Here is a 2,470-nt window from a genome sequence, read left to right on the forward strand (position 1 = left end):
CAATATCTACAATAATTATACAACATTTAATCAATAATTAGTACTTTTTCCTCTCTTTTTTTTTTCTTAATTATTTGCTGAAAAAAAGGTACGGACATTTCTATTTCTAAATTTGAAATTGCAATATGTTATTATATTCAACTTGCCATTGCCCCCTATCAGCATAATTTCAACCCAAAGAACACGCCCTAAAATTCTCTGCCAAAGTGTGATGGATACTCCAAAGACTCCAACTCTATAGGTAAACGCCAGCCGGTGGCTATCACCATCTCGCACAACACCATCTGCTGCAGCAGGGCCAGAAAAACCTACTGCACTACCTTCGACACTCATCTTCACAAACCCCTTGTCCGGTCTGTTCCAGCCGATTTAAAATTCCTTTTTAAACGAGTTGAGGTTTTATGCAGAGCCATAAAGGCTTCGTGCGCGCAATAAGTGAAGAAGTTTACGGGTGTCTTTCTGCCAGACTGGTTCTCATTGGATAACATCCAGGCTATATCAAGAAGTTTTAATAGATGGTACACATTAACTTGTATGTTGGGCTGCATGCGCACTAATTAAACAGTGAAGTTTATTAAATCTGTCTTTTGTTTTGAGCGTTGAGATTAATTCGGAGAATTTTCTCAAGACTTTAAATCAACGAGCTAGTAAGCTAGAATTAGTATCAACAAGCTTGTAAGCTAGACTTTTGTATAAAATCTGTTAGAACAGCTCAAAGTTCGAGTTCAAATCCTCAACCACCATTTCTTACCTCGTCTCGTACCCCAGCTCATAAAATGTCATGTATCTATTTTTTTTATTTCTAATTAATACATATTTGGTTTTAATATTTTTTCCTTTTTTTTCTTTCTCATATTTCCTCTTTCTCTCCCACAAAAGGATTACTGGTTTAATTTTTTTTCCTTCCTTTCTCTCTCATCTCTTTTGTCTCTCTTAAAAAAAAAGTTGTTAATGCAATAACTTGCTTGACTAAAATATACATATCAGGCAGCTTAAAGGAATACTCGGTAAATACTCCAACATAACCTTGCTCTATTAAGCCACGTCTGAATTCAACAAAATTCAAAACTGGTTATTAAAAGGAGATCAAAACCCTTTATTCATAGTAAAGCGCTGCACTTACATATCGATAGACTTAAAACAGAGATAGAAACAGAAACAGAAACCTCACATTACACTTTATTTAAAACTAATTATTAATACAAATTCAAGGTCAAAAGTGTTAGAAAATAGTATATTTCATAAGAGTCAAACATCTCACATTATCAAGATATAAGAGAGATGAATGCCTTATATATGAAAACATATTATGAGCTTGTTGCAAGTAAAGAAAAATGAGTGGGCTCGCACTCACATAAGATTGAGTTAGACCTTGAGAAATTTTAGATTTTTTCTCCCTGTGCGTGAATATATACGTGGGCTAGACCCAATTGAATTTTTGTACCTTAACTTTAATTTTTTAACCTTTTTCAGCTTGTTGTACCTTGGCTTTAATTTTTAACCTTTTTCAGCTTTTCATTGAATCAGACTCAAACTTTACCATGCTTGGTCTCCTGGTTTTGCTTCAACATCTATTTAACTAAGTACTCTACCATGCTGATGACTCTCCTAATTTTGCTACAACGTATACTTGACTAAGTATACATGCTGACCAAGTTTTTCTCTAACTCCTTGAGGCTTTTTCTCAACTCGCTGATTTGGTGCAACATTCATCTTATTTGATGCAACGTTCACTTCATTCCCTGCCTATAAATACAGCCTTCCTGCCTCACTCACACCACACCAAAGCCTCTCATCTTCTCTTAAGTCTTCTCTGATTATTTTTTGCTTCCTTTTTTTCCTAGTTGGATTTTTTCTTTCTGCTGTTCTTGAAATCCCTTACTAGTTTGTGCAATTATAAAGAAAGGTTTGTTGAATCTTGGAGAATAACTACTACAGTCCTTTTGCACCAAGTTTTATACTCCAAAGAGGTGAAAATTATCCTTAAGGACAGTGATACCACGCCTCAAACTTCCTAATGTTCTTACTTGCTTTATTTTATTTTCATTTGTTTTCCAATTTTTCTAACAATCTTAAGGATCATGGATTCTCACATTGATAATGTTGCTGCCACTATTCCTACTGCTTCCTTTATCCCTACTGCCACCACCATTGTTAATAGTTAAATTTTTAACCTTTTTCAGGTTTTCATTAAATCAAACTTAAACTCTACTATGTTTGGCCTCCTGGTTTTGCTCCAACGTTTATCTAAGTACTCTACCATGCTGATGACTCTCCTAATTTTGCTACAACGTATACCGATTAAGTATATATACTGATGTAGACACATAAATTAAAAAAAATATAAATAATAAAAAAAATATAATATAAATTAAATTAAATAAGTAAATAAAAAAAAATCGGGATGGCTGGGCGTACGCCCAGCCATCCCTTCACCGTCCCATCCCCCACCCACTACGCGGGATGGGGG

This window comes from Theobroma cacao, chromosome 6 (assembly GCF_000208745.1).
Source record: "Theobroma cacao cultivar B97-61/B2 chromosome 6, Criollo_cocoa_genome_V2, whole genome shotgun sequence".
Lineage (NCBI taxonomy): Eukaryota > Viridiplantae > Streptophyta > Magnoliopsida > Malvales > Malvaceae > Theobroma > Theobroma cacao.